The sequence below is a fragment of the Narcine bancroftii genome, chromosome 3 (genome assembly GCF_036971445.1).
Source record: "Narcine bancroftii isolate sNarBan1 chromosome 3, sNarBan1.hap1, whole genome shotgun sequence".
NCBI classification, from domain to species: Eukaryota; Metazoa; Chordata; class Chondrichthyes; order Torpediniformes; family Narcinidae; genus Narcine; species Narcine bancroftii.
In genome coordinates this window covers 56,181,848-56,206,921 of record NC_091471.1, presented here as the reverse complement: position 1 = coordinate 56,206,921, position 25,074 = coordinate 56,181,848, and the positions used below count along the sequence as shown (strand labels likewise).

General features: G+C 40.0%; 1 long non-coding RNA gene across 1 annotated transcript in view; it reads left to right on the top strand.

The window, feature by feature from the left end:
• LOC138756112 (uncharacterized) overlaps positions 1 to 19,775 on the top strand; it is a 130,157-nt gene extending 110,382 nt beyond the window's left edge. The window contains exon 3 of the long non-coding RNA XR_011352759.1: positions 19,520 to 19,775. This is a non-coding gene — a long non-coding RNA (uncharacterized lncRNA). The remainder of the gene's footprint in view (positions 1 to 19,519) is intronic.
• The last annotated feature ends 5,299 nt before the right edge of the window (positions 19,776 to 25,074 follow it).

Below are 25,074 nucleotides of genomic sequence, written 5' to 3'. Positions count from 1 at the left end.
AAGGGCCGAATGGGCCTGTTTCTGTGCTGCAATACTTTATGGTTCAAAATGTTTTCTTCTTACAAAACAATTTTATTTTAACACCCCATAACTAAATCAAATACTTCAGAGCAATGCTCTTTTGCAATTTAATTTACCATTGTTAATGGTGAAGAAAGACTGATCTCTTTTCATTTTTAATTAGAATTCTTTCTGTCAATGTGGATTGTTAATAATGCAGGTAGGTGCAGTGTCAATTATGTCCAAGCATCCCATTTGAGTTTCAGAATGGTTTGAATACAGATTAAATGTTAGCTCTGTGCAGAAAATTATGGAATTAACTTATTATGAATGACAACCTGTGTGGTTCAAGATACTGAAAGCTGACATGTTAATATAAATGATAAAAATTACCAGTTGTAATTCAAATAGTCATTGTCTTTAGTTTCTCAATTCAACACAAGTTGAGTTAATCATGATTCATTTAACATAGGGATAATGATTAATGAGTTTATTGTCGTATACACTGTGCAATGTAAAAATGTATCAGAAATTTTACTTGCTGGGCTAAACAGGTTTTGGTAAAAAAAACTAAAATAGTAAACTTCATTGGATTAATAAATAAATACATAAGATAGATATATAATAGATAGTCACAGTAAACCCAATGCAGAAAGACTTGCATAGTTCAGTGCTTTTGTGGTGTAAGATTTGCCCATAATTAGTATAACAAGGTGAGGTTCAAGTGTCTGCTAAAATACATGGAGTCCTCATTTGCAAATGGTTAAGTTGGAAGACAATGATTTAAAATTTTGTTTAATACAAATAATTTGTGGATTTTTTTTAACTCAGAGAGTAAATATAATCAAGCATCTTCAGTTTGTATGAGTGATGGATGCAGAATCAATAAGGATTTTCATAAGGGCTGAGATGATTACTTGCTGAGATGATTACTTGAGAGAAAATAATTTTCAAGGCTCGAGGGAAAGAACAAGAGGAAAGGAGGGATGAGAATGATCTTTTATGAGCTGGCATACAAAATAAATTAAATGATTTCCTTCAATACTGTAATTATTCTATGTTTATCCCAACAATATTTTGAGTTCTAATGGCATTTGCTTCGCTTTGTCTTCAAAATCTAAAATTATTAAATTGTGCATCCATGGCAAAATATGTGATTATCTGATGCTTTGTTTGACCCAAAGAATATTCTTTGAAATGTTAAAACATACAATGCTGGAAAAGCTCAGCACGTACTTGCATGTGTCCTAGATACACCTGTCTGTTTGTGGGCTTTATTGAGCAATCCATGCTGCAAGCTTACATAGGCAACCCCCATCAACTCTTTCTCCGATATATAGATGACTACATGCACCCATGATGAGCTTGTCAAAGGCCCCCTCAACTCTTTCTCATAGATGACTACATGCACCCATGATGAGCTTGTCAACTTCATCCACTTCATAGACAACTTTCACCCTGATCTCAAACTCACCTGGTCCATATCTGATAACACTCTCCCCTTCCTGGATCTCTCTGTCTACATCTCGAGAGACTACCTGGACCACACTTCCTCACGCCCTGTCCCCTGCAAGGATTCCATCCCCTTCTCTCAATTTCTCTGTCTCTGCTGCATCTGTTCCCAAGATGAGATCTTCCAGTCCACATCTTCTGTAATGTCCACCTTCTTCCACAAACATGGCTTCCCCTCCACCACCATCAACTCAACCCTCACCTATATCTCCATCTTCTCCGCTCATCTGCCCTGGCCCACTCTACCCATAGACACAACAAACATAGAATCCTCTTCATGCTCACCTAGTACCCCATCAACCTTCACATCCAAAACATTATCTTCCAGAATTACTACACTTACTACAGGATCCCACCACCAGACATATATTTCCTACTCCTCCCCTCTAAACTTTCCACAGGGGACACTCCCTCCACAATTCTCTCCTGCACTCATCTCTCCCTACCCATTGCACCCCCGTCACCTTCCCCTGTGCCAGCAGGAGGTGTAACACTAGCATCCACACCTGCTCTCTCACCACAGTCCAGGGCCCCAAACAGGCCTTTTAAGTGAAGCAACACTTCATTTGTACATCCAGAGGACTCCTTTACTGCATCCAGTGCATCGTTTGTGGCAATCTCTTCATCGGAGAGACCGGTCGCCGACCCAGAGATTGCTTCGCTCTGCACTTCCACTCCATTCGCAAACACAGAAACCTCTCAGTGGCCAACCATTTCAATTCTGTCCTTGGCCTTGTGTACCATCCCACTCTGACTACCCACAGATTGGAGGAACAACACTTTATTTTCCATCTAGGCACCCTCCAACCAGATGTCATTGACATTGACTTAACTGTCTTCCACTAAACTTGCATTCCTTTCTTTTCCTGTCCTTCCAATTCCTTTATCCACCCAGTCATCCCTCTTCCCCTTATTGCAGCTGTCCCCTCCCTCCTCTCTTCACCTATCATCTCCTGCATTTGTCAACGCTCCCTTCTCCTCACCCCCCCAACTCTTTTATTTGGATGCTTGCCGGTTTTTTCTCATATTTTAATGAAGGGGTCAAGCCCGAAACATCAGTTATGTATCATTACTTTTGCTACCTCACCTGACCTGCTGACCTTCTCCAGCATTTTTTATTCTTCAACCACAGTGTCTGCAGAATTTTGTGATGTACTTCTTTGAAATATTGGTTCTGAATAAAAATTGACTCTACAAATGAGCCTGAATGGTGCCATTCGAATCTTGGTAAGATTAAATATCAATTACATGAAAGTTACATCCACTGAAACAATCATTTCAAGACAACAACTTGAATTTATATAAAACTTTGAACATGCCAAATTAGTTTGTGGAAGTAAAAATAAAAGGGGTTGGTAAGATTGAAAGATGCAAAGAACAGACAAATTCAGAACAGGAGTATGCCACAAGGCTCCTCAAAGCTGTTTTACTCCTTGATAAGATCACACCTGTCCTAACAGTAGTGTCAAATCCTACTGTCCATTCTATCATGAGTAACTTTTCACCTCCTTGCTCTTCTACAATCTATCGACTCTATGATAAAAGTCTTTAAGACTCTGCTTCCACTGTTATTTAAGGAAGAGAGTTCTAGACACATAAAACCCTTGGGAAAAAAATATGTACTACCTCATATGCATTACACTTAGGTGATGTCTTATCTATAAATAGTTATATCCAATACATGAGTCTCTCGAGAAAGACATGTCCTCTGTAGGTTCCTGGTTCAATCAAGTCCCATTTCATTCTATCGGGCTCTGGTGGCTACTGACCTAGTCTATCAAACATTTCCTCAAAAGACTAGCCGCTATATATGAGTCAAGCAAACATTTCATAAGTGGTTTCCAAAACATTCTTACTTAATTGAAGAAAACAATACTGAAGACAAAAGTACAGATGATATTTTACCAATGTTTGATGGAATCAAAAGATTCATTTCTCATTCTTGTATTGAATTCCCTTTGTAACAAATGAAAGCTTCTGTTGGGTTTACTAATATGTTTTTTTTTAAACCAATGTACAAGTTCATCTATTAATTATGCAGGAGAATTCTTAGATCCCTTTGGATGTCATGACTCTCACTGTTTAGATACTGGTGATGAAGGGACAGGTAATAGGCTCAAAAGGTTCAAGAAATGACAACCCTGGACACATGTTGATCGTAAAATCTTGGAATTTATTTACAAATGGGAAACAAATACAAAATAGAAGATAGCATGTCTGTATGTAAACTGTTCTCGTAATCATGATGGTCTCCTCAGCTACGAGCACCTCTCCAAGGTATCTAGATGGACTGAGGGTCAAAGCAAACTGCACCTAATGTACAGCCATGGTACCTGGATTAAAGAAGCTATTGAGCTGCAGATTTGAAAGTACAAATTAAATCATGTGAATGACTATGATTCACCCAGGTCCATGCTAAGAATGAGTCACCTACTCCTAACAACACACCCCTCACAATTGGTTCCCAGCACTGTCCGCAGATTGCAAACAGCTACTCAGCATATCCTAAAAAATGAGAGTAAATCAAGGACATGCACACCAATCAGTGGCTGAGACCTTGAGGCCAGCCCAGGTATCGACTCGTGACTTTAAAAGAGGAGGGTGACCAATTGGAATACGGTGTCAGCTGTGGGCAGATCCAATGCTATTTCCTGTCTGATGAGTGAAGGGACCCTCCATTTTACTAAGAGTTATTTTTATCCTGATAAATTAGGAAAATTTCTGGAAATTCACATTTTCCCACCCCAAGTTCCATTTGTTGTCTCCCCCTATATCCCTTTAAAGTTCAATTCACAGCTTACTTTCCTACCTTTCTTGAAGTTATCAGCAAATTTAGCATTCATATCTATGGTATCTTCATTTATGTCATTTATAAACATTGTTCAAAGTTGAGTCTCCAGTACCATTCCCTATGCCACAACACCTATAAATACCCATTAATGCTTGAATCCTGGCATTCAGTAGGATCTTGTTATCATAAGGGACGATTCATTGAAGGGTGGCTTGTAAATACAGCAAATAATAAGGAAAGCTGGTGGAATATTGTTATTCAATGCAAAAAATATTAGATGCATAAAAATGGAGAATAGGAAGTATGTGTTTGTGCTTGACAGTGTGCATTGGAGTTTGTCCAGGATGTTAAAGCCAAATAGAATCTGTTGGAGGAACTTAGGGAGTCAAGTAGCATCAACAACCTGTCAAAATATTATATACCTCTATAAGTCATTTGTCATCTTATGTTGCTCTGTCATACTTGCTTCAGAAGATATATTTTCTAATCCAGGCACCATTCTGGTAAACATGGATGTAGATATCTTCTCCATCCTTCCTATAGTGAGGTGACAAGAACTGACTGCAAAATCCAAGTATGGTCTAACCAGAGTTAAACCAGAGTTTTTCAATGCTGGAATATTAGCTCAATCTTGAACTCAATCACTCTGATTAATGAAGACCAACGGACCATACCCCTTCTTAATCATCCTATCAATTTATGTGGCAAGCTGGAGGGATCTATACACTTGGAACCCAAGGCCCCAGTCTTCCTCCACATTGTTAGGAACCCTACAATTAACCATGAATTAATCTTCAGGTTTATCTTTTCTTCGTATTATTTCACACTTATCTGGATTGAACTCCATTCAACCTTTCAAACTCCATCACTTCTCACTCTTCCAGTTTGAACTCCATAATCTGGATTGAACTCCTGCTCCTAACTTGTATATCAATGCTATTTGTGATACCAAAGCTTTGAAATTTATAGTAAATGAAGGACTGTGTAAGCAAAATGTAAAATCACCAAGGTGTGATCTATTTGGTAAACTCAATAATTGAATTGTATTTTCTTTTGTATCAAGGCACTTCATCAAATTTCATTTGAAAGAACTCTTATGAAGTACCTTACATTGTTGGTCATCAAGCCAAGACATCTTTATTTATCGTTTATACCATGCTCGCATGTTAAAGATGAGATAGTGTTTCTCCAGGACCATGTATTTATTTACATAGATACATTAGAATAGAAATTAAACACATTGAAATATTAAAATATTAAGACATAAACAGTAACAGTCCATGGTATCCTATCCACAAATTTTTGGGAGTTCAGGACTCGGATGGCTCAGAGGAAAAAGCTGTTGCCCATTCTGCACGTAAGAGCTCAAGTGCTGCAGAACCTCCTACCAGATGGCAGAAGGGAGAACAGTTTACATGAGGGGTGTGTGTAGTCCTTCACAATGTTTATTCCCTTTTGACTGCATCAAGTATTGTGTACATCCTCCATGGTAGGAAGAGAGCTCCCAATAATCTTTCCGCTGACTTCACCATCCTCTGAAAGGTCTTGCAGACTGAGGACGTACAGCTTCCAAACCAGGTGCTGATGCATTTGCACAGGATGCTCTCAGTACATCTTCTGTAGAATGTAGTGAGGATGGAGAGTGGGAGATGAACTTTCCTCTGCTTTTGCAGCAAGAGAGGTGCTGCTGAGATTTCTTGGCTACAGAGCTTGTGTTAAGGGACTAGGTGAGATTCTCTGCCAATTGTACTCCAAGGAACTTGATACTCTTGACAACCTCAAAGATGGAGCTGTCAATGGTCAGTGCAGCATGGTTCCCCGGGACCTCTTGAGGTCAACAACCATCTCTTTTGCTTTTTTGATGTTCAGGTACAGGTTGTTGGCTGTGCACCTGTCTGTAAGTGACTACACCTCATCTCTGTACGCTGTCTCGTCATTCTTACTGATCTGGTCCACCACGGTTCCTTCATCAGCAAACTTGATGATTATTTCTTTGCTCTTGTACATGATGGCCATTATTGAAGAGAATATTGGATGTGTAAACAGATATGAGGGGGTTGGAGGATATGGGCGGAGTGTGGGAAGGGGCTGGGAAATGGTTAGGGAGTGGAGTGGTTCGTGTGAAACGGCATGGACTCAAAAGGCTGATACGGCCTGTTTCCATGCTGTAAATTGTCATGTGGTTATATGTGCCGGGCTCCACGAGACAAGGTGGGACATCATGAAGAGTTTGCTGCTGGCAGGTTTAAATTAAGTCCTGTGAGTATCCCACACTTTCCGGCAGGAGTCTCCACAGATCAACGAAAACACTGAACTTCAATGAAGGTTACTTTCAAATATATATAGCAGTATCAGTGAACCGGTGCGGACTCGAAAGGCCAACATGGCCTGTTTCCGCTCCGTAAATGGTTATATGGTTATATGGTTATGATAAAAGTGCACAATGCTATTAGTGTCTTATAGCTTCATCCATTTCAACTTGTACTTTCAAAGAATCAGAAATTGCCTTTGGTAACTTGTATTGTCATTTGCACTCACTTCCCAATGTGGTTATTTGAAGTTAGTATTCTCATATTTGTTTCATGTTAGTGACTAAATGTTTATTTCTCTCCTTTATTTGCAACCTGATAGCCTAATATTGATTTGTGAATATACCCTTAGATGTCCTTGTGAGAGCATTGAACTGCTCTCTGCACTATGTAAGAGTTTCATTTGCATTGTTTTCCACCATCTTCTTCCAGGTATTAAGAAACACTTCCCTGTGCAGATCCAAAAGAAAAATACAGGAAATGGTGTAATTTGAAGCCAAGCAGAAAATCTGGAGATTTTCCAGAATTACCTTTTTTTTCAATTCATTGTGGAAATTCCTTCTCTCAGTGACAAACTATATTGGTTTATTAGCATAGAGTTCAGCCAAAAGGATATCTATTTCAGATCTGTATCACAGTGGGAGATTTTTTTGCCATGTTATTACACCAATAATGCATTAACGTTATTAAGAGATTGAAGCGTGGAACTAACAGTTGTAATGAGAAATTTGAGGCACTATTGGAGAAGTTAAATTCTCGCAGGATTCTACTGGAATCATTGAACATGAGGTTGTGTTAAGTTTGGATGAACTAAAATGATGGGTTATTAGTCAATCAAGTAATCCTTGATAAAGTTAGATAAGGAAAGATTCTGCTTGTGCAATCCTTTGCGATCATGTCAAAAGAACACCAGAATATAAGAAATAGGAGCAGGAGTAGGCTATCCGGCCCATCGCACCTGCTCCACCATTCACTAATATCAGGGCTGATCATCGACTCAACTCCACCTACCTGCCTTTTCCCCATATCTCTTAATTCAATTTTTATGTACAAATCTATCTAAGTGAACCATAAATATGTTTAATGAAGTAGCCTCAACTGCTTCCCTGAGCAAAGGATTCCATAGATTCACTACTGTCTGGGAAAAACAGTTTTCCCTCATCTCCATTTTATATCTACTCCCCTGAATCTTGAGGCTGTGTCCCCTAGTTCTGGTCTCACCGACCAGTGAAAACAATTTTCCTACCTTTATCTTATCTAACCTTTTCATATATTTTGATAGTGGAAAATGTTCAGGATTTGTAAATATTGAAATCAAAGGATGACAGAATGGATTACTTTTGCATTGTTCAAGAAAACCATTGATGTAGATTCAAATAGTAATAAATAATATTCCTATGTGTTTCAAGCAGGTTTTTAACAAACAAAATTGTTTTTCAAATTTGTACTACCAATCAACCACAATCAGATAGATAATTGTGACTAATAGGCTTTAATCACCTTAAAGTGTCAGCACAACTTACATATTGCTGGCCTGGTTCCAAGCCAGGTTTTGAGGGAGGGGTTTGGGCATAACAGCCTTTATGGGTATATCTGGAAGGGAGGAGTCACAGTTCAGGGGGCGAGCTAGCCCATACAGTATATACATGGTAGCACTACATTCATCCCTCCTTTTTAAAACAAAGTCTGGTGGGATGGGGTAGTTTAGTATTTGTTGCAGCCACACAATGCTTCAAAGTCCCTTATAGAATCTTCATGTTCAGTGGTCTCATCTGTTGCTGTGACTCTTACAGGGTCTGCTGTGGCACAGTTGCCGGTTCCTAGGTGGTGCCTCTGGTGGCTGAGGGGGGAGTTGGTACCATGGTACTTATCGGGTTGGTTCGAGTTTGGGGAATGAATTTGGGCACCAATAGTGGGGCCGGTTGGTTGGGGTTACCGGGGACACAATTGTCCGGTTGGTTGAGGGGTCTTCTTCATGCTCCAGGTCCCAGATTGAGACAGTGCTCCATTGATCATCCTGATTCTCCAAATAGGTGTACTGGGGGTTGGCATGGAGGAGGGGGATCTTCTTGACCTGAGTGTCAGTTTTATGGTGTATGATGTGCCTTTGAAGCAGCACGGGCCCAAAGTTCATCAGCCAGGAAGTTAATGTGGTTCCGGATGCCAATTTCCTGGGGAAGGAAAAGAGCCTTTTGTGCCGTGTTGAGTTCGTGGCCATACAGAGAAAGGACCAAGTAGCATGGAGCACATCAGAGAAGGTGTCTTGCAAATGGGAGGTAGGTAGTCCTTTTGATTTAAAGGCTAAGGGAACCACCCTCCAAAATGTGTTGTCTTCCCTCTCTTTCTGGTCATTCCATTGGGGGTTATAGCCTGTGGTTCTGCCAACAGGTACTAGGCAGCTCCTCACTCATAAAGGAGGACCCCCAATCACTATGGATATAGCAGGGGTACTTAAACAGTGTGAAGATGCCACCTAGTGCTTTTATGACCATTGCCGTGGTTATATCCAGGCAAAGGATGGCAAAGGGGAAGCGGGAGTATTCATCTACGATGTTAAGGAAGTATACATTCCTGTTGATTGATGGGATGTGTCCCTTAAAGTCCATGCTCAGCTGCTTGAAGGGACAGTTGGCTTTGATAAGGTGGGTTTTGTCTGGCTAGTAGAATTTGGGTTTGCACTCAGCCCAGACCGGGCAGTTGCATGTCATCTTCCTGATGTCTTCGACTGAGTAGGGGAGGTTGTGGGCTCTAACAAAGTGGAAGAGACTGGTGACTCCAGGGTGGCAGCAGTTGTTGTGGAGGACTTGGAAATGATCCAGTTGTGTGTTGGCACATATCCCTTGGTAAAGGACATCATGAGGCTTGTTGAGCTTCCCAGGCCAGTGCAAGATCTCGTAGTTGTAGGTGGATAACTCAATTCTCCACTTCAGGATCTTTTCATTCTTAATTTTTCCGTGCTGTTTGTTTTTGGACATAAAAGCGATTGCACATTGGTCAGTCAGCAGAGTGAATGGTTTTCCGGCCAGGTAGTGCCTCCAATGGTGCATAAGTTCCATTATGGCTTGGGCCTCCTCATCGACAGCTGAGTGCTGAAGCTCATGGCCCTGAAGGCGCAGTCAGATGCATTACTCTCCACCTAGAAGGGGATGGATTCATCTTCAGCATTCACCTTGGTGACGTCGCCTTTGATGTGTGTGAATGCAATATGGGTTTCTGCTGACAAGGAGGAAGTGGCTGATTTCACAGAGGGTCGGACTTTGTACACGTAATTGGAGACCCACTGGGCATAAAATGAAAAGAAACCCTAGCATCTTTTCAGGGCCTTGATGGTCTTGGGTCATGGGAGTTCCAACAGGGGGTGCATGTGGTCAAGGTTTGGCCCAATGATGCCATTCTCCACCACTCAACCAAGGATGAAGTGCTAAAGATGCACTTCTTCTGGTTAATAGTCAGGTTGAGGGTTTTGGCCACCTGGAGAAACTTGTGGAGGTTGGCGTCATGGTCCTGCTGGTTGTGGCTGCAGATGGTCACATTCTCCAGGTAAGGAAATGTGGCCTTTAGTCCATAGTCATTGATTATGTGGTCCATAACCCTCTGGAAGACATAGACACTGTTGGTAACTCTGAAAGGGACGTGGAAGTCCTAGTAGAGGTGTCCGCCCTCTTTGAAGGCAGTTTATGGGCTGTCCTCCAGCCAGATTGGTAGCTGGTGGTAAATTGACTTGAGGTTGATGGTTGAGAAAATTCAGAACTGGACAATCTTGGTAACCATATCGGCGATGCAGGGAAGTGGTTAGGCATCCAGCAGGGTGAAGCAGTTTATGGTCAATGACCATCGTTGTTTCTCTCTGCTCTTTACTATCACTCTTGGACTCTCCATGGGCTGGTGCTGGGTTCTATGACTCCTTCCACTTGGAGCTGTTTGACCTCCTCTTTAATGAATGCTCTGTCCCTGGGCTGTACCATCTGCTGCTAGTGGCTACCAAGTTGCAGTCAAGGTGTAAGGTTCTCAAACAGGGGCGGTGGTGGGTCTTGGAGAGTAACGAGGCCACAGGTCATGTTCAGGGGAGGTCGGCCAGTTCAGAAGTTTGGTGTTGCAGACCATGAGGGGTAAGTGGGGGCCATTGAACTACATATGGACACTCTGTAGCTGGCACTGGAAGCCCAGTACCAGTATGACTGGCACTCAAAGGTGGGGCATGATCAGGAGTTTAAAGTTCCTGCACTCCATGCCTTGCACAGTCAGCGTCACAGTACAGCAGCCACTGAGTCGGATTTGGAGGCCAAGGAGACCTTGTATTGCATTGGTGTTACAATGAGGGAGTATTGCTGTACAGTACCCAGGTGGATGAAGTTCTCGGTGCTTCCAGTGTCAAATAAACAGTTTGTAGGGTGGTTGTTTACCTCAATTCTCATCATGGCTTTGGCCATTTGGTGTGGGTTGTCTTGGTCAATGATGATGGAGGTGAGTGTCTGGTCGCTGTCCGAGTCACTACCATGTTGGTTTAAGGGCGCTCGCCAAGATGGCTGCCCTTATGTCGTGCACTTGGTGCAGTCCTGTGCTACAAGAAATGGAGCTGCCCTCGTTCGTTGACCCCTGGGCCCCGTCGATCCGTCCCTGGCCACTGGAAGTGACGCCTGAGGTGAAGCCGAATATGGGATTGTCCATAATGACGGTGGCTGTCGGCTGCACTCGGTGCTGCTGGGGAAAGGTTGGGACCTATACACTTTTCTGTAGTGCCCTTTCTTCCAGCAGGCGGAGAATGTGGCACTTTGAGCTGGGCAGCTCTTCCAGGGGTCCTTCCCATGCCTGCAGAAGTAGCACTTCTGGCATTTGATGGTGGCAGCAGTGATGAGGGACCCTGCATCCCATGATGACTGTGCCTGCGTACCCCACTTGGCAGCCGCATTGCCTGAAGAGAATGCTTCAGCGCTTCATTGTGCTCTCTCCAGTGATTTACCCAAGTCCATTACTTCCTGCAAGCTCCGAATGCCCTTTTTCTGGAGTCCCTGTATGATGTAGTCAGAGCTGAACCCAGCTACGTACATGTCCTATATTAGGCCTTCGAGGTGGGCAGCTGCAGATACTTCTCAGCATTTGCAGGCTAATCGCAGCTGCGACAGTGCCCTCATATACTAGTTAATTGACTCACCCAGGGCTTGTTTCGGCTGCCCAGGAGGAGTCATGCATATGTAACATTTGCCGAGCCCCAGTACTGCTTCTGCAGGAACTCCATCGCTTCAGAATAAGTAGGAAAGTGTCTTATTGCTTGGAAAATCCAATGGCCGACTTGAGGGTAGAGCACTTCCCACTTGTCTTCTTCACTCCGCACATTGTTGAGCCTCATGAATGTGTTGCCTTTCTTATACTTTCTGCTTTAATTCCAGGTTTTCAGCAGTTACTATTGTATAATAAAGCATTTCCCCTTTCTTTTAACTTTTATAAGCTACTTGTGAGATGGAACATCAAATCAACTCTGAATGTGACCAAATGTTTGGTGTTCTCTCTGAATTGCATTAGAGTATATATTTTTAATCTTATGCTGGGGGGACAATATAGAGTCAAAATGTTATACAGCTCAAAAGTAGGCCATCCAGCATACCTTTCTACCCTATTACCCATCTATACTAATCCAATTTCCTTACATTAGATTGTATCTTTCTATGTTTTGCCCATTTAATTACCTGGCTAAATGTCTCCAAAATGTATTGATTGTATCTAACTCCACCACCAACACAGGCAGCAATCAAGAGCAAATTTAACTGGAACAAATGACTTTCACTGAATGACATTAACCTCAACCATCAAGAAATATTTGAATGACTGATAATTAAAGGCATCAAATTCCATCTTCCTACGACATTCCACTTTTCCTAGAGCCTAAACTGGTCCGCAAATGGTGCTATAGCCTAGACGTTCTACTCTGTCCTGACTCATATCCAATGTCAGGCTTTTGTTTCATTAATGTCAGGTATACCTTGAGGAAAGGCTCAGGCCTGAAATTTCAGTAATATATCCTTACCTCTTATGGATGGTGCAAGACCAGATGTGTTCCTCCAACATTCTTGTGTTTGGACTACAATCACAACATCTGCAGACTTTCATGTTTCACTCCATTCAAAAGCTTTGTGATGTCTTGAGGATGTGGGAGTCACTTCAGAAATGCAACCCTTTCTTTCATATCTCAAATGATTTAAGGTACCTGTTGCATCAATCTTGAAAATTGGGGTGGGGGGGGGAGGGAGGGGGGTGGTTGTATGAAATATGACCCCATGAGTCTAAATACTTTTGCTTCATTGGTCAGCTGTTCTGAGCGTTTTGGAAGAGTTGCTAAAGCATTGCTTAAAATTTAACTTCAACCGAACTTTATTTATTGTTTTAAGGAAAGTATGTCAAATTTTGATTGATAGCTTACATCCGTTGTTCCTTGGAATATTTTATGCCAAGATATTTCATCAAGAAAACATTGAGAAGTAATAGACCTCTCTTTTAAAAAAAATATTGTTTAATATTAGCTTCATAACCTAAAAAGGTGAGGCAATTAGCTCAACTATGCTGATACATGTAAATAAGTTCAAGAAATGTTGCTCACTGCAAGAGCATAAACTTTAATCTATTAATTCAACCCTTCCTTAAACATATCGTTAAAGAATTTTGTGTTTTACTCTGTTCACTTGTCTCCATTCCAAGGAGATTTATCATAAATTAACTTCCTATATTAATATCAGATTTTATTTGCTTCTTTATATCAGCCATCTACCTCATGTAAATTTATAATCACCAAACCAATTAATGTCAAATTGCTGTGTTATAGCTAAAAGGTCTTTGTTAACGATTAAAAAAAAATTGAACCCAGGTACTAAATATTGGCATGTGCAGAGGATTATTTTCTGAAAGAATTAAGACTAGCTTTAAAAGATTGTGGTATTAATAAGACACAAAATCTTCAACTTTGTTTGAGGCACACAATTTTCCTCCTAATAAATGATTTACACAATTTGAGTGTGCTTGAAGGAACTAAAACAAATATTTATCATCATAGCTTTTAGTTATTAATTGAAAAAAGTTTTCAAGGAATGACATACAAGAACATCACTCACTAATTTACATCAAAGGTGTGGCATGTGCTGTCTAAGGCAAACTGAATATTTCAGGATACAATGCAGTCCTATGCTATTCTTCCTGTGCTAGTCTTGATAAATATTCTGATCATGTAATCAATCCTTGTGTTTTTACATAACTCTGACATAGCCAATTAAGAGCTGCAGGAAACCGCATGCTTAAAGCTTATTTGCTCTTGACAGGGGTGACTATGACTTTCTAAACTCAATTATTATTTATGACACTTCTGAATGGTTTGGCTAGAAACATCCCACTTGATTGGCAAAATTACTTGTAGGCTCATAACCCATTGCAATATGGTATTCTTCATGAAAGATTTCTGTATTATGATGCAGCTAATCTTTGGAGATCATTTTCACTGGGATAGAATCTTGCACTATTCAATCAAAACAATCTAGACATATGGGCATAGGCCTAGAATTTACCAGCAATGATGATCCACCCATGTTCACAGCTTACCTAATACCTAAACTTGAAATAAGTTTGAGTTGTTGTTCAACCAGATGAATAATATCCTGTGCCCTTCAGAGATACCTGGATGTAAATTTGTTGGGAAGTGGGGCCTGAATCATATCCCATGGTAATGGTGAGAGTTTTATGTGAGGGAAAAATACATTTAGATATACAGGATACTAGTCAATGCAAAACACATATTCAATGCATAGGACTGGGTGCCCTGCATTCTTATGAGAAACCCTTTAAGATTTTAAGCATGAGTAATTGAATATCAAATTACCGCTGTCAAAAGGTTCTAACAAGACCAGAATAAAATGGTTGTATTTCCAGGACAATTAAATGCAAGGAAGCAATGTTATATTGTTTCTTAGTAACATTAACTTCAGGATTCACTCACAATACTGGAGAAAAATATACAGCAACATAGAAGATCCACAGTTTTGAAATGCTGTGTAAAGAACCTTGGTTCTGATAATTGGCTGATAGCAATGATTTTGAAGGGATATTAAAGAATTACATGATGAGGACTTTGAAAATGACACAAATAATGGTGAGGACAGATGGGATCTTGAATGGTTTTGCAGTCATGAATATGATCTCGTTCTGATGAAAAAATAGTGAATTAGTTAGGGAAACATGACAATAATCCCATTGAAATTAAGAAGAGTGCGACTCATGCTGTTGATTTCTTGTTTATAGTGAGGTATAAAGTTTGGAAGCATTTCTTAAAATGATTGAAATAAACATTTAAGTCTGCTTCCATCACCTATGCTGCAGATGTTCTCCACAGCAGGCATGGGCAGCAATGCAATTTTTCTTTGCAGTAAAATGGGTCTAAAATCAATATCAAGAAGATTGTAGGGTTTCTTTTGAATTCGAGGAATGAATCAGTGTTATATAACTTCAAGACAATCTGTCCCTAAGTCATGAAATATGTTCTGTAATGAGCAGCAATAATGGCATAATTGAACCCAGTTATACTGAAAGTCTACAGACGCTGTGATTGTAGTTTAAAACACAGAAGTACTGGTCACGCAGTTTTTTTTATGACAAAGATAAATTTAAGGCCTGAGCCCTTTCTTTCATTTTTATTTTTTTTATTTTTCACACTATGAACCATATTAACCAAAATAAACACAAACATTTTCCTCTTGAATATACACAGTGTCATTTTCTCCCCCCTCCCTTCCCTCCCTCCTTCCCACCCCCCCTCCCTACCCACTACACATTCAACATATACAATACAATAAATCCATTAAACAATGTCATCACACAATGAAAATAAACAAGAAAACTGTGTCATCTACTTTTACACACTGGGTCAGTTCATTTTGTCGTCTTCTCATTCTATCATTTTAGGGGGTGGAGGTCCGCGGTAGGCCCTCTCTGTTGTGTTCCATGTACAGTTCCCAAATTTGTTCAAATAATGTGACTTTAATTTTTAAATTCTATGTTTTTTTTTCCAATGGAATATATTTATTCATTTCTATGTACCATTGATGTACTCTCAGGCTCTCTTCTGATTTCCAGGTTGACATTTTTTGCTACAGTTAAGGCTATCATAATAAATTTTTTTTGTGCTTCATCCAATTTGAGGCCTAATTCTTTACTTCTTATATTACTTAGAAGAAAGATCTCTGGATTTTTTGGTATGTTGAGCCCTTTCTTAAGGGCAAGCAGGTGGAGAAGCACAAGCCCACAAGAGGTCATAGGGATGTGGGTGGAAGGACAGAAGAGAAGAATGCTGTGAAGTGATAGGGAGAGGATATAGCTCTCTGAATGGAGAGGGGAATGGAGTGGGGAACTGGAGGAAAGGAGAAAGAAGGATAAGGGAAAGGGAGTGAGCCAGGTGAGGAGCCAAACAAAAACTAGAGAAGTCAATGTTAATGCCATCTGCTTGGAGAGTGCCCGGACTACATAGCTGTTGTTTCTCCAATTTGCGAATGGCCTTGATTTAGCAGTACATGAGACCATGTAGAAATGACTACTGGGAGGTCCTTGCTATTGCAGTGGACAGAGCGAAGGTACTCAACAAAATGATCTCCCAGTCTGCATCCATTCTCTTTGATGTAGAGGGATCCTCAATGGGAGCTCCAGTATAAGTAGATTCACAACTGAAGCATTGCTTCATTTGGAAGGAGTGTTTGTGGCCCTGAATAAAGGTGAGGGAGGAGTGTGGGTTTGGGTAGGGACCAAGGGGATGAATAGTCGGAAGGGTTGAGGAACAAGGAAGTTACATGGACAAAAACATTGATGCTGTCTTGTGCACCCATAATTAGCTTGTGAACCTTTTTCCACTTTGCTGCTAATTTTTAATATTATCCATCCTCAAAACAAAATAAGAGGGCAGAGATGATTTCTTACACTTGTTCTTATCTAAAGCTTGAACCTCTGCTATTAAAGTACCTTCTAAACAACAACCATGAAACTGAAGGCTGGATGATTAGATTTCATGGAGGGGGAGACTGAAATTGATAGCTACCGTGGCAGTTAGAAAGGGTCCGACTTGGTCAACCCCATTGAAATCCAACCAGATCCCTGACCTACCTTCCAGTGATTTGAACAGAAAAATAGCTGACCAGCTTATTCAGGTGACGTTAGTGCTCACCAGGCAACTAGCTTCTGAACATCCAGCAGTACTTGCGGTGAGTGTGTGACACATCGTTGTGGGGCGGGATCCCCCTTAAATTGTCGTGATGGTAATTTAGTGAGTCGATCGTCCTGTAATTTAAAAGGTGCGTCTTTGTCCCAGTAATCCCTCCTGGGTCAAAAGAGGGTTACCCAGGTGGTGCAATATAAAAGGAGCTATTGATTACTTCCACATTTTGAGTGTGAAAAATGGTCTATTGAAATTCATTTTTACAAATGGGAACACACTGCAACTGACAAGGCACTTCTACTGGGAGAAAGTAAAACAAATGGATGGTCTAAATTTTTCTGAGGACATCAAAAATTAGTTCTGTGAAGGCTGAATTGATGGGTACACAAAAATCTCAATGAATGATAGACAGAGCAAATATGCCCATGACCATGCTTGGTGCACTAAATGACAACATTAATCTTGTGTTAAACTTTCTTTGATCATAATGAAGCAAAATAACTTTTCTGAAGATATCTCATTGTTGATTTGGTATAGGCCAATTAACATAGCTCATTGTGTTATGTATGGCTATCTCACTGTTATGCTAAATTGCAAACCCTAATTTCTGCATTGAACCAAGCGCCTATGATCTGCAGTCATTACTCTTTGTTTACAAAACACTTTTGTTTATATTTCAAAAGTGATTATGGCACTGGAGTTTATATTGAAAAGTTTATTTAAAGACTTATTCATGTTTTGTGCGTAAAAATCCCCATTTGTTTCTGGTTGGTCAGGATCCACCATGGAAATTCAAATATGAAGGGGTGATATTAAGTATATCATGGGGAAAAGAAGCTATGGAGGAGCTAAAAGCTTATTAAACAGAAGATGGGAGAAGTGAAGAAACAGGTAGAGAGAGAGAGAGTGAGAGAGAGAGAGAGGCCTCTGGGAGGAGGGTGGAGTTAAAGAGATAAGAAAGGACAAGAATACGTAAAGAAAAAAAATCTGAGGTGCGTATTACCTAAAATTCTTTTTCGATGTTCATCAGATTATCAACATGTTCATCAACATGTCAGAAACATAATTTATGAAGGATGTTTAAATGTCTAACAATCCCTAAAAATTCCAATTAAAATTTGTTTCACATCATCTGTTTATTACAAGGAAGAGAAAGAAAGGTAAAGCTACTCTCACATGAAGCAAGAGGTGCCAGATAAAATTAACAGGTCACATAGCATCAAAGGATAGAAATGGACATTCAGTGGGCCCTTTTATAGCGAAAATTAGCGATTTGTAAAGACAGGTTTCATCTGCTTTAAAACGCTCTGCTTACCTGCATAAAAGGTCCAAAGGTGGATTGGCGGGTCCAACGCATTCCAAATTCCCTCCGACAAGGATGGTAGTGTCGGAGGTGGAGAGAAGCCACTCTACCTCCTGTGTAAAAGAATTGCAGCTGAAAGCAGCTCCAAACAGGAAGGTAAGATGATTGTCGTCATTCTGACACCACTGTTGCCCCTCTGTGCTGTCACAGAGCAGCCAGTGGAGCTGTCAGGCTGCTCTTGCTCACTCCGCTCTACTCCCTCATGCCACCCACTCCCTCATGCTGCCTGCTCTCTCACACCACCCACTCCTGACGGAGCTGACAAGCAGTGTGGTGGGGGGGGGCTGCCAGCCAGTGGGACTGTCAGGCAGTGGGGCACTGGGGCTCAGGGAATGGGGTGAGGTAGCTATCAGTCTGAGGGGCGGCAGAGCTGTCAGGCAACAGGGTGGGGCTTTCACAGGGCGGCTGTTGCTGTGCTACACATCCCGCCCCCTTTTGTCCTGGGCAGTTAGTGCGCTGCTCTGGGCTACATAAAAGTATTACCCTATCCACCTTTAAAATCTTCAGTATAAATAGTAAATCCGTCTTTTTTTTTAAAACATAAGCAGGCGATTATGCAGCTTATGCAAAAAACCCCTAATTTTTCAGATTTGTCAGTGTCTTCTATGGAAATTCAAGTAGGAAGGGGTGATATCACATCATGAGAGAAAGAATCTGTGGAGGAGCTAAAACCATATTGAACAGAAAATGGGAGAAGTGGAAAAAGAAAGAGAGAGATCGAGCACACTGGGAGGAGGGTGGAATTAAAGAGATGAGAAAGGACATGAAAATGTAAAGAAATGGAATAATGAGTGTTACCTAAAATTCTGTTTCATTGTTCATGTTGTTGGAGTTAAGATTGTCCAGGAGGAATATAATATGTGTTCATTAAGTTTACGTTTGGCCTCACTATGGCAAAGGACTGACATGTCTGTGTGGGAGTTGTGTAATCCCTGCCTCTGCTTATTCACCTACTCTTGTTCATATCTTTCCACCTTCCCAGTGGTCTCTCCCTCCACTGTATCCACACATCATCACCTCTTAGACACTCCTCAGTTTCTTTCACCCTTGACATCACTTCTTCCTACTTTAGTCTTGAAGTAGGACTCTGACCCAAATCACTGAATGAGCTTCTCTAATCACTGAGTTCCTCCAGCATTGCATTTGTTGGCGCAAGGTTCCAGCATCTGCAGCTTCTGTGTTTCTCTACACTCTTGCCCATTAACTTAAATCTCTTTTTCCATCTAAGTACTGGTCTTTGCTTCATATTTTCCTAACGTTCTTCTCAATTAAATGGATTTAACCATATCCTGACCAATGTTGAAAGTTGTCAACCTTGAGTTGTGGGGAATTACGGAAGCGTCACTGAGATTTCTGTTCTCTTGCAGGGAGGAAAATGAGGTGGAGGGATAAAGGAAAGAATAAAGTGGAAGCAAGACACAACAGTCTCAAGTTGAACAGAGATGTCTTGTTGCTATATCTCAGTTCTTACTTGGTTTGAAATGAAGAGGACATTTGTTGCTCCTCATGTTTTCCTGTCATGCCTCAGTTTTCTATTCATTCAGGATGGTAATTTGGTCACAATAGGTTAACAGCTTCATCCAACCACACTTTTTGTATTGCATGTATATCAGATCAAATATTGATTGACAGTAAATTCAATTCAGGAGGATGATGGAGTGGGTTAGTTTTGTTTCCAGTTTCTGACTCGTCTTTATTGGGTACATTCGAATAGATGGTCATGGATTCAGCATCCTCTATGAATGCTTAATGATGTTTACCTTTGCCTGTTTGACCAGAAGGACATGAAAAATTAAAAGCTTATTTTAGAGAGATTGGATCATTTTTAACTACGAATTAAAATGCAAAACACTGTTTACAGGTCTGCTTTATTTCAAAGGTGCGGGTAGACTTGTATGACATGGTTGACTGTGAGACATTTCAGGATGGTGGAAAGATTTTGTTGATTACTCTCTCAGTAATAGCTACCAATAGCTTTTGTTCTGTTAGATTATTCTTGCTGCTATCATCCTTGCCCAAGGACACAAATGAAATAATAAAGCAATAATTAATAGTTTGTTTCAACAGGTTCAACAGCTGAGTGCCAGGGGAGGGCTTTCCATCTAATGTTATACCAAGGGCATTTAACATTTAATACAGTATCCACCAACCTTTCTAGCATTATATGGTGGATATTTGATATTAAAACAGCAGTCACACATAGAACAGGTTAATGTTGACTCTTTTCTGATGCATTTTCCACTGAGATAGCACGAAAGGTGGTTTTAATGCATTTTGAAATGGAATTTGCAACTCACTGACGCTAATAATTTAAGATCTACAAAACCAACTATGAGCATTACTTTGCTATATTAGCATGTCAATAAAATGTTAGGAGTCTGACAAATGTGGCAGAAATAATAATGTAAATGTTTAAAATGTCACAAATGTAAGAACATTTTGGCACAGCCATGATACATTGTTTCATAAAGTGGGTATTTTCTATGGATTGTCAAAATTCCAGCAAGTGATGAAATGTTTAAATTTGCATAGGATATTTTCATGAGTGTTGCTAGATTTGGAGAACTTCATAAGGTCTTGTTTTTAAAAAAAGTTTCAAAAATTATGTAACTTTACTAAAATGTACAATGAAACAAAATTCAATTTGCAAACCTTGGATTTCATGCTTCCATTGCCAATTGGCACAAAAAAAAATGTTCATCACTTTCGTTTATAATAGTGTCATGGATGCAATTACTTGAAAACATTTTAAAGTGCTTCAAACAACTTTAAAAATGATAAAGCATTTTATGTCTTTACATTGTGTGTCATGAAATATGTGATATACTATGAGGTTTATGGAAAATAAAACATTCATAAATTAGTCCAGATAAATTAGGAAGGGCAGACATAAAAAGTACTACTTCTTATGTTTGCTCCTTAAGAAACCTAATGTTTCCCCTCAATGCAAGAAGTTTTCTTTCAACACTTCTATTTATTTATTTATTATTGGCAGTCTTTTGATTCGAAGAAGACACATTATTGTGCAGTTCATCTGTGGGCACGAAGGTAACTTTGCAGTCCCAGACTGGAGTCACAGCGTCTAGCACAATGGAGGCCCTCAAAGTCTGTTGTAATAACTGTAGCTGATGCTTTGTGACACTGTTCACGGTGTTCCATCAGTTTTTGGCAGTGCCTGTCTTCAAAACGGGTGTGGGACTCGTAGCACAGGGCTCGCCAGTGGGTTCTGTCTGCAGCCGCAGCTTCTAGTTCTCTTGGCTGGATGCCACGGTAGCGTAGGATCTCCTTCACAGCATCTTTATAGCGCTTGCTTAGACGTCCTTGAAGCCTCCTTCCGGTCTCGAGTTCACCATAGAGCAGCTGGTGCGGCATACGGTGGTCATCCATTACAGAGATATTAACACAGTAATCAAGGTCATTATTGAATGTATCTAATAGATCATAATTTTAACTGATTGTTTGGAATTGGGAATGATGGAGTAATATATTCATTTTCAATACCACCTCACCCCTTATCTCTCTAGTATTAAAGTTCCCTGACAGAACCAGATTATAATGGAATGAGGTAATGATGCTAACATTAAATAATTTGTGATAATTTTGCAAATGCAAGCATTGCAAAATTTGTTCAAAATATAATAAATCATTAACTGAATAATGAATAGTCCCTATGATATATAATGCCACCAATGCAGTACCAGACTCACATAAATTACAACTGCATACAAACAAAACCTCCAGCATCTATCTTTAGTTAGACGGCATTCATTTTTCTCACTTTCCCTTGTGTTCGGGTAAAATTGTAATGGACAAACTGGAGCAGTGGTTCTCAACCTTTTCTTTCCATTCACAGAGCACTTGGAGTATTCTTTATGCCATAGGTGCTCAATGATCAGTAAGGAATTGCTTAAGGTGGTATGTGGGTAGAAATAAAAAGTTTCGAAACCACTGTTTTAATTGTACCTAATTGACTCATTATGTGCACGGTTTCATAACTCCAAAGGAAATGGGCCAATGACAATTTTTCTCTTCAATAACAATTGGGTCTAGAGCAGTGGTTCTCAACCTTCCCTTCCCATCCACATACCACTTTAAGCAATCCCTTACTAATCTCGGCGCACCGATGGCATAGGGATGACTTACCGCTGAACTAGAGACTTTAATTGAAGACACACGTTGCAAGCTTGCACTGATGTGTGAGACTGAAGTGGAACAAAGTTAGTAGTACTGGAAAACAAGTTTGAGATGCATAGAATATGAATTGATCGATGAGTCAAAACTTTATTTTTCTTCCATGGATTGTGTCCACTATAATTTCCTTGTTTTTTCTAAGTTCAACAAAGCTGCAAGTGAATAATAATAATACAGGTTTTACCTTATGCTTCCAATGAACTCCTGGATAGCTCGTTTCCCAGAAGAACACTCTAATATTCATTTCCAGGGTAATGATGAAGGAAGGTCATTTCCCAACAAGAGATCAAAACAGTATGGGTATCTTGGGATTTAGAAATAGTTTTAGAATCATTAATTTCTTCCTGATAAAGTTCCCTCCAGTAATTCTGTTTGGTCTTTGATGATATTCTAACTAAAGTATTGCCTCAGATGGGAAAATAAAATATTCCATTGATGTCATTCATTTTACTGTGGTGTGTGATTTTTGCCGTGACTTATGAAATGAATTTTTATAGTTCTTATTTTAACTACATATAGTGTCAGGTACTTTGTGTAATAGTCAATACCATGTAAAAGATGAATCCCCCCCCCCCCCCCCCATTTTTGGACTCTGGTATTTTCCATATATCATGTGTATAAGGCAACACCTTTACTTTTGGCCGCCCAGATGAGCTCCTGATACCTTGAATGCAGACTTACCACCCAGTTCTGGCTGCCTAGGCCCCCATTGGAACTCCCAGCATCTCGAACTATGCAGGTACTTAACAATGGTCAAAAGAACAATGCATGTAATAGTCAACCTCCTAAATTTTACCCTAAAAATCGATCCACATAATTGAACTCTTATTTGCCTATTTTAAATGTTGACATATGGCATATTAACAGGCCATTTCGGCCCATGGGTCTTTGGTTGCCCAATTCACACCCCGTTAACCTATACCTCCAATATGTTTAGAATGGTGGGAAGAAACCGGAGCCGCTGGAGAAAACCCACGCAGACACAGGAAGAATGTACAAACCCTTTACTGATAGCGTAGGATTCGAATCCTGGTCCCGATTGCTAGCCCTAACTGCTATGCCCATTGTGCCATCCTGCTTCAAATATATAATACATGATGAACTACTGAAGGTATGGAGAACTTTTGAAATGTATGCACCTTATTTAGGTATTGCTTTCTGAGAACTGATGTTCTGCAACTTGACCAAAATTTGAAAGTTGTTGCCTTGTTATTAAACTTGAACTTCCGTGGAGTTTTGTTTCTTCAGTGTTCACATAATTCTGCAACTGCCCTATTTTCCTTTTCAGAAAAGTAAGAATGATTCACATATTTGTGTTACCAATGTTACATTTATCTGTTGGCTTTTGAAGTATTTTTGTCTTACTGCTTTATCCATTCCTTGATGTGAGGAAAGTGTCTCCTCTCAATAGAACTTTGTATAATGTCTTGTATAGTCTCCTGTGTGTCAATTTCTGCAAAACACTCATCATCTTATATGGTCTGTTTTGTGCATCTCTTGCAAGAATTAAGCAATTCTATTACATATTTACAAAGCATCTCTTTGTTCATCTTATCTCTATGAGTATTCTAACATTCACTTTATGAAGGTCAGATTTATTAAGTGATATTTATTAACTGGAATTTTACAACATTAGTTTCTCTTCATGACTTGCATCATAATTACATTTTAGCTTTAATTGCATCTCTACCAATCATTAAAAAAAAGGCTTCATGAAATAGTTGTTTTCCATGTCTTGTTCCCACTAGCGTCTCATACTGCTGCTGTAGTCCAGCCATTCTCAAAGGGGGCCATACAGATCCTCCTGGGGACCACAGCACATTTGAAGGTGATGGGGGAAGGGGTGGGGGGTGCAATACAGATTGAAACCATAATTTTTTAAATGTAATTGGTCATAGAGTATGGAATGAACCAATTAAACTTGACTGCTTCACAGGGAAGGGGCAGCATAAAGTTAGAGTAGAGTCCAATAGGTGTCATAACCAATAAAGGCTGTTGTAGGCAAGTCTTCCTGCTTGACACAACATCAGTCTTCCTCTTCTTTATTTGCATAGTCCATTTTTTTATGTCTCCCACACAACTTTGGATTATAAATGTACATTTATTTTTGTATTTTATCTTCATGTAACATATGAAATTTAATGAATCGATAAGAGACGAGGTGGAACAGTTAAAACTGTGTATCTCATTTTTTCCTTTCTCATATATATGTCACACATCTACATATACGACAAGTAACATGGGGGTACTCTTTGTGTTTAGTTTCTCAACAATGTGCTTTCTATGACACTTCCAGAACAATGGAAATATGCATGTTTTATCTCCTTGAGTTGAGAATGGAGGTCAGGCCATTCTGTACGTTAACCTCCCCTCCACCAGCAGCCTACACTTCCCAATGCTTCAGGAAAGCAGCTAAGACATTACAAAGACCCATCCTACTATGGCCATACTCTATGGAAACAAAATCTGCCGATGCTGGAATCTTGAGCAAACAAAGAGCTACTGGAAGAACTCAATGGGACAGGCAGCAACTGTGAGTAGAAATAGACAGTCAATATCTGGAGTTAGGGCTCAATATTGAGACTAAAATAACAAGAGGAAATATGAACTAAATCACTAAAGTGGGAAGGAAAGGGGAAAGGTTTTCTGACCATTTCTATCCATGAACACAGCTTGACCCATAGAATCAATCCCTCCAGCTTCTCATTCTGGTCCACATTCTCTTCTCCTT